Below are 8,050 nucleotides of genomic sequence, written 5' to 3' on the forward strand. Positions count from 1 at the left end.
CCCATGCCCAGCGCGTGGAATGACGGGCCCCCCGGCCCAAGAGGTGGGTGGACAAGCACCGCGCGGCGCCCCGCCCTTTCCCTGACGCGGCTCGCCACGAGGCCGGCCTCCGCCGTCAGCTCTCGACGCGTGATGGCCGTCGTTCCCCTCCCCGCTCTGACCGCCGCTCGCCCTCCCGCACTGACTACCGCTCTCCGCCTCGTCGCTCGCCGGCCCGGGCTGAACGTCGGGTCCGCTCCCAGTCCCGCTCGCCCACGCAGGCCGCTGACTGGCGAGCGCAGCACCGTCGCTCCCCATCCCCGCCTCGACGCTGTGACGGTGACCACTCGCCGCCCCGTGGCGGGCGCTCCCGCTTCCCTGCCCGTGTGCACCCTCCTGCGCCTCTCGAGGAGTCGCGCCACTACCAGCCCCCTCGCGGCGAGCCTAGCTTCCGTCGGGCACCAACGGTGCCGGCCGGGGTAAGACTGGCCCCAAGCGCAAGAAGAAGAGGGGCCTGGGGCGTGGCTCCGGCCGGGCCCCCACCGCTTCTTGGGCGCGTGACCCGGCCATCCCCGCATTGATCGCCCTCCTACCCGATGATCGTGCCGCCGACCTCGCCAAGTGCTTCAACTGTGGCATTGCTGGACACTCCCAGGTGGCATGCACCCGTCCCCAGTGCTGCTTCGTGTGCGCCGACCCTGACCATCCGACTGCTCTTTGCTCTGACCGGCCGGTGTCGGAGGAGTTGATGATGTACGGGCATGGGATCGAGGGTCTCGGCTACTTCCACATTGAGGTCCCGGACCTCCCGCCTCCCTCACCCTCGCTCCTCGCGATCGTCACCGTCCGGGACGGGGTGGCATCCCACGAGATCATCGAGGCCGATCTCAACCACCTCTACTACTACACTTGGGACTGGCGGGCCACACTTCTAACCAGCAACCAGTTCTCGGTGGTGTTCCTCGACGTGGTCAGCCATGGCTACGGCACCCACAGTGGCGACATCACCCTCGCCCTCTACAAGCTGGTGGTGGACATCTCTGTCCCGGTCCGGGACCCCCTAGCTGTGGCCATCCTGGACACGGCATGGATTCTCATCGGCGGCCTCCCTGACATCGCGCGCTCGGAGAGGGTCATTTGGAATATGTCACGCATCCTCCGCAAGGTGGTCGTGGTGGACAAGCTCTTGCTCTGCAAGGAGGAGGAGGTCCGGATCAATGTCAAATCCCTTGACTCGTCCAAGCTTCGTGCCATGATCCGGGTATTCTTCAACGACCAGGGGTTCGACCTCCGGATCTCTCTCGAGCCGCCCAACCACATCGGCCGCCCTCGCATCCCCGACGACATCCTCTTGGGCGGCCCTCTTGGTGGGGTCGTGGGGGGGCATCGTGGCGACCGTGGACCCCACCATGACCGACACTCTGGCTCGGAGGACGACGACGACGAGTATAAGGACAGCCCCCGCGACCCACCTCCTCCCCCAGGAGCGTCCAAGGGTGGTTCGGACGCCGGCCGCGGCCACGGGGCGGCACCTCCGCCTCCTACGGACGGGAGTGATGCGTCCGACGCGAGCCTCGCTATGTTCTCAGTGTCGTCGCCCCGCTCACCAGATGGTACTCCTCCCACCATCCTCTCTGTGCTCCTGACCGGGATTGACTCCACGCCTGCTCCCCCGCCTTCGCCGGTGCCTCCTCCCATGGGGGTTGGACCGGTCCCGGAAGGGGACACGCCCCCAGCCAATCCCCGAGCCGTCCTAGTGCTATCGGACCAGGGGATGCCTGATTTCCCCCTGGCCCGGACGTGACCCCAGTGCCGACGACTCTGGCCGCTGCCGCGCCCGCCTCTCCATCGACCTGCCCCTCGGCCTCCTTGTGCACCGCCCTTTGTGGGTTGTCGGCGGTGGTGGCCACCCTGGTGGCCGCCCCCCACTTCCGCCTCGGTCTATGGCGTACTCCAGGAGGGGTTGGTCAACCTCGACCCCGGTGACTTCCTCGCGACGCAGCATTCAGATTGAGGCGGCCAGGCCGGCGGGTAGCCTGGCTCTGCCCATCCCCGAACAGGCTGCGCTCCGGGCTGCTGCCCGGAACCTTGAGCCAGGTACCCCGTCCATTCTAGCCTCCTCTGCTACTTGCTCCTTTTCTGCTTTGGAGTCGGCTCCACTTGGCCACCTCGCTAAGGAGGCAGCATACTCGGCCATAGTGTTCAGGGGGGGAGGTTGCACCGCCCCCCTCTAGTTTAGATCGAGGCGATCCGTGCGCGGGAAATCCTCGATGGTCGTCTGGACGAGGCCCGCACACGTCTCCCTCCCTCCTCGGCATCCCCTTCCGGGGCTATCCCGAGCGGCCCTCCCCTCGCGGCGGCCGCCCCGGATGAGATCCGGGGCCGCACCCGCTCCCGCACCGCAGCCCTCTGCGCCCAGAACACCTCACGTGTCTTGGGGTCAAGCAGCCCCCCGATGGATGAGTGATGCGAACCCTCTTTTGGAACATTCGCGGTTTCGGTCAAGAGGGCGTTGACGCCGCCAACTCATAGAATACATGCGAACCAAGCGAATCGACATTGTGGCCATCCAAGAAACGATGCGTTCAGAATTTTCCCTGTGGGAACTTGAGCATCTGAGCTCCGACTTGTTTGCTTGGCACTGGCTCCCTTCTAGCGGGAGTACGGGCCACTCAAGCGGCATCCTACTAGGAGTGAGGGATGCCACCTTTGAGGTAGGAAGCATGGACCGGGGATAGTTCTTCGTCAGCATGGAGGTGTTCGAACGGGCCCTAAATTTCAAATGGGAAATCATTGCGGTTTATGGCCCTGCCGACCATCGCCGGTCTGAGGCCTTCCTCACTGAGCTTCGTAGGAAGGTTCCATCCTCCCAGCTACCGGTGGTAGAGGGCGATGATTTCAACCTCATCAGGACGGAAGAAGACAAGAGCAACAATTTAGTGAACTTTCCTCGCATGCAAATGTTCAATGATTACATTGCTGACATGGGGCTGCGCGAGCTCGATCAAGTCGGGGCCAGGTTCACTTGGACCAACCGCCAAGTTGATCCAATTCGCTCGGTCCTCGATCGGGTTTTCACCTCCCCTGAGTGGGACATTCGTTGCCCCTAGCGTCGCTCCGGGTGATTACGCAGATTGGTTCAGACCACGTCCCCCTTCTCCTCTCTTCGGAGAATGAGCGCCCACCCCTACCGTCCCGCTTCCGCTTCGAAGCCTTCTGGCTATGCCAGCCTAGATTTACTGTCGCGGTGGGTACCAGGTGGCGCGAGGCGCGCGATGCCCCCACCGTGCCCTCTCAGCCGTTGATTCATGGCATTTCTATGCCAAATGATCACGACAATTCATGAAAGGGTGGGGCGCCAACATGGGTCGGGAGGGCATCCAGGCCCTCGACCTGCGGGCTGACGCCGCTGGATTATCAGCGGACGAATGGATGCTTAGATACGACCTGGAAGATCATCTCATGGTCATCTACACTGACGAGGAGGCTTACTAGCGCTTGCGAGGTACGCATAATTGGGTCCTCAAGGGAGATGCCAATACTGCCTACTTCCAGGCCACCGCTAACGGCCGCAGACGCCGTAACTCCATCCAGCTCTTGTGGGACGGAGCGACCCTCTTGCAGCGGCCGGAGGAAATCCGGGCCCATGTAGACGGCTTTTACAAAGACCTATTCTCTGCCTCCCCTCAGGGAGGTCTTGCCTTAGCATAAGACATCTGGCCTACCCACTCCTGCGTCACCCCTGTGGATAACGTGGCCCTCATGGCCCCGTTCTTTGAGGCTGAAGTTTGGGCGGCAATTAAGGGCATGAACCTATCCCCGGATGGCCTCCCAGTCAAGTTCTTCCAGACTTTCTGGGAGGTGATCAAACCTGAGGTGATGGCCCTGTTTGACGTGTTCTTTGTTGGGTCCATTGACCTCGCCCAGCTGAACTACGGGGTAATCACTCTCATTCCCAAGGTGGCTGGGGCATCCGACATCCGGCAATTTCACCCGATTACGGTGATTAATGTCATCTTCCGCATCCTCACCAAGGGGTATGCCATTAGGGCAGCCCCCATCGCTGACCGATCACCCACCCGGACCAGTCGGCCTTCATCCAGGGCCGATATATCCTTGATGGAGTCTTGGTGTTCCACGAAGCGCTCCATGAGGTGCACTCCAAACACCCCAAGGCCGTCTTCCTGAAACTAGATTTCCACAAGGCTTATGACATGGTCAGTTGGGCCTTTCTTCGGGAATGTCTCCTCCGTAAGGGCTTCGACGACCGGTGGGTGACCAGGGTGATGCAGATGGTTTCCTCGGGTCGCACCACAGTGAACATTAATGGGGAGATCGGCCCATTCTTCCCCACATTTTGTGGGGTGCGTCAGGTCGACCCATTCTCCCCATTCCTGTTTAACATGGTGGTCGATGCTCTGGCAGCCATCCTGGAAAAGGCCATGGCAGCAGGCCACATTAGGGGGATAGTACCGCATCTGGTTGGGGGGAACGGAATTTCTCTCCTCCAATATGCGGATGACACCATTATCATGGTGGAGGGCACGGAGAGTGATATCTCCAACCTCAAGTTCCTCCTGTTGTGCTTTCAGCAAATGTCCGGCCTTAGGATCAACTTCGACAAAAGTGAGGTGATGGTCTTGGGCTACACCCAAGACGAGCTCAAGAGCATTGCGGATCGGCTTAACTGCCAGCTCGGGTGCGTCCCCACGACATATCTGTGGATCCCCATTAGCGACTCCAGGCTTACGGTGGTCGAGCTGTGCCCAACAGTGGGAAAGCTTCAGCACCGGATCAAGCCCTGGCAGGGTAGGTGGCTTTCGAAAGTGGCCCGTATGGTGCTCATTAACTCGTCCCTCTCCAGCCTGCTATTATTCATTATGAGCTTCTACAGCCTTCCCGAGACCCTCCATCACGAGATTGCCACCTTCCAGGGGCGTTTCTTCTAGGCAGGCGAGGGGGATAAGCAGAAGTACCACATGGTCAGGTGGTCTGAGATCTGCAAACCTCGCGACCAGGGTGGTCTAGGTATCATGTCCTCCAAACGCATGAACATTGCCCTTCTGACTAGGTGGCTATGGCGGATTGCTAATGGTGATGGTGCCTGTGGCTCCGCATCATTCAGCAGAAATACCTACGCGGCCAGCCTCTCGCCTTATGCCGGAGGTCTGGGGGCTCCCAGTTCTGGCAGTCCATCATTCAGCTCCTCCCAGTCCTTCGGATCGGGACCTCGATCGAGATTGGTTCCGGCACCGCCACGCTGTTCTGGTTCGATAGGTGGGCTGGAGACACCCCCCTTACGGCCCGCTTTCCGGACCTTTTCTCCATTGCGGTTGTGCCACAGATCTCCGTGGCGACCTCCCTTACTGACTTAGGGTGACTAGCGTTTCGGAGACCCTTCGGCCCAGCTGAGAACGCGGACTGGCAGGAGTTGCTCGACTGTATTGCACTCCACGAGCCTGATCTCTCGATGGACGAGGACCGCTCCAGATGGCGACTTGAGCCTTCTGGGCAATTCTCCACCAAATCTTTATACCTGGCCATCGCCCCATCGCTTGTCCATGAGGCGCTCTCCTCCATTTGGGAGATCCGCCTCCCCCTGAAAATTAGGATCTTCTTGTGGCAATGGATTCGTGGCCGCCTCCCATCTGGCGTTGAGGTTCTGAAACGCAATGGCCCTGGGGATGGGCGCTGCCCGCTCTGTGGGCCTGAAGAAGATTCGAACCATATCTTCTCCACCTGCGTGTCCGTGCAGTTCCTTTGGAGCTGTTTCCGCGAGATTGTCGGTGGAAGTTGGGACCATAACAACTTCCCTGCTCTCTTTGCCAAACTCCAGGCGATCCCACCTGCGGCGCGCCACATTAGGTGGCTGACCATTGGGGTCCTTGCCTGGACGCTGTGGACTGTTAGGAATAAACTTGTGATTCAGCATATCCCTCTTCGTCGTGCTATTGTCGCTTTATTCAAATGGTCTAGTTACTTGCAGCTTTGGCGGCCGCTTAGCCGTCCTAGGGAGAGAGACGCCATCACCTCCATCATCACCCAGCTCCACGCGATGGCTCTCCGGTTGGCGCCGCCGCTTCCCCCGCCACCTCCGGAACCAGATTAGATCATCATGTCGTCGCCTCCGCCTCCGCCGCCGCCGTATTGGGTTGTTTCGTCGTGCTTGGTGTTGGGCTTGTTGTGCTGTGCCCACAGCGAAACTTGGGGCTGTTTGTGCCTGTGTGTGCGTTTGTGTGTTGGACCTGACTTGCGGTGGCGTTGTGTGTTGGTGTGTGGTGTGTCCTATTGTTACCTTGGTACCTTGTGCTTGGTGGTTGCTTTATTTATAAAGCGGGGAGAAAGCCTTTTTCGGTTTATGGACAACTGCTATGCCTTTTTGTACTCCAAGGATGAGGAGGAGGGCAAGAAGAAGTGCATTTTTATGAAATGTGTAGTGATTGCTGACTTCCTTGCTATTGATGCGATGGATCTTGAGGCACAACATGAGGAACCCTTCCATGTCCAGATAAAAGTATGTTCCAGTCTTGTTATTATTGTTTTAGATCATTCTTAATTAGATTCATGTGCTTTGCTTATTGTTATAACATTCTGAAAACACAATGGATAGTAGCAGTATTAAACTATGTCAGAGCAATGTTATGTGGGGAAAGCCGACTACAAGGACTTCTGAACAAACCAGGTATGATACAACCATTTGTATTTTCCCTTCTACTTTTGTGTGGCACTCCTTTATTCACCTTTTTTGTACTTTGTTGTCACTTGCTCCAGTTCTGAATATGTTCTGTGGGAAAACCCGAGTGCAAGGACTGCCGGGAATGAATACAAGCTTTTGTATATTTCCCTTCTTTTGTGTGGTACACCGTTATTCACCATTCTGTACTTTGATGTTATTTTTATGAGATAGGACTTTCAGCACCCGGGTGCCTCTACACCCTCTATGAACAGTAAATTCAAAACTAATTCAAAAATTTTAAAAAAGTCTGAAATTTTGGGACATCTAACATCATGAAACTTTTGATGATCTTGCAAAGTTTTAGCTAAAAATAACATTGGAAGAACACTCAAATATAAAAAACAAAATCATTGTTCAAAGTTTATGTACATTTTTGAGCAGTGATTTTGTTTTTTCTGGTGAGGGCTCCACGAAGGTTATTTGTTGCTGAAACTTTGCAGGAACATCAAACCTTTGATAATCCTTGATCCCTAAAAGTTTCAGATTTTTTTGATTGTTTTTCAATTTTATATGAATTTACTGTTCATGAGGGTGTAGGGGCACCCGGGAGCTATTAGACATTTCTCTATTTTTATTTGGTCCTGTCCAATATGATTAGAACTCGCTAAGGCTTAGGGCAACTCCAACTCGGATCACCAAAACAAACAACTCCAAATGTCGGGGACACCAGATGTTGCATTGATTTTCTGATTTTTTTTAATACATATCAAAAGGCCATAACTAAAACATCTAAAACACCCTAAAAAAATTACTACTCATGAGAGTCTGCCTGGTCATCATCGCCGGTGGAGGTGGGGTCGACGATCCCCATGCCGGACGGACTGGCCTTGTCGATGTTGTGTGCTGGTGCGAATGAGGCGGAGCTACCAACGTTTGCCTTCCTTCCATAATCAGCATGCTGGTCCGGCGCGTTGTTAGTCATCACCTCTAGCACGTCAGTGAGGCAGCTGTGCTCCATCTCATTGTAGAGGAGCTGCCAGCGCTCGCGGCAGATGATGCGGCACTATGCATGGAATCGATCATCGCTCCTACTCGTCGACAATACTCGAGTCCGCCGCGACCATGGCCATGCCGGCATCTTTGGACGTCCGCTCCGTCGAGAGTTGGTCCTCCACTAGCCGGTGCTCCTCGAGGTGTATTAGGTTGTACTTGCTGCTCCTCCTGAAGAAGATGAAACACAGAGACCGGCAGCTCCTCTAGTGGTGCAGCGCTTCCTCCTCCTTCGCCTCCGCCAGCACCCGGTCATAGTGCTGCCTCGGTTATACAATGCGGAACCTGGACACCAGCTGTCCTCCTATGATGCAGGCTCTTGCTCCACACTGACGCTAACTCCAT

This window comes from Triticum dicoccoides, chromosome 6A (genome assembly GCF_002162155.2).
Source record: "Triticum dicoccoides isolate Atlit2015 ecotype Zavitan chromosome 6A, WEW_v2.0, whole genome shotgun sequence".
NCBI classification, from domain to species: domain Eukaryota; kingdom Viridiplantae; phylum Streptophyta; class Magnoliopsida; order Poales; family Poaceae; genus Triticum; species Triticum dicoccoides.